We start from the raw sequence: 375 nt of genomic DNA on the forward strand, positions 1-375 counted from the left end.
TCATTTTTAGCCAAATTAATTTTTCAGATAATTTTTACCTTTTGTTTCAGGACAAACAAAGTTTGAAGTTGGGGGTAGTTTGATAAGTGGCAAACATACCTAAAATTCATACACTTTTATGGCACTTATCTTAAGCATAGTTGAGAAAAATTTTACGGACGATGCGGCGGGCCTGCGAACTTTGCTTGTTTTGCCATCTATATTGGCAAGGGGCATACAAGTTGCAATTGCCTTATCATGCAAAAATACATCCATTATTTCATGTATCCTTATTGAAGGAGACTCTTAAACCTAATATGGATCCTCACCCTCTTCCTACATTGTTGAATAAAGAGTTTGAATTGGAAGTGGAACCAAAGGACATTGTGGAATGGA

The 375-nt window shown here is 36.0% G+C and overlaps 1 pseudogene; it reads right to left on the bottom strand.

Moving 5' to 3' along the window:
- LOC109353905 overlaps nt 1-375 on the bottom strand; it is an 11,330-nt pseudogene that overhangs the window by 718 nt on the left and 10,237 nt on the right.

Source organism: Lupinus angustifolius, chromosome LG08 (assembly GCF_001865875.1).
Source record: "Lupinus angustifolius cultivar Tanjil chromosome LG08, LupAngTanjil_v1.0, whole genome shotgun sequence".
Taxonomy (NCBI): domain Eukaryota; kingdom Viridiplantae; phylum Streptophyta; class Magnoliopsida; order Fabales; family Fabaceae; genus Lupinus; species Lupinus angustifolius.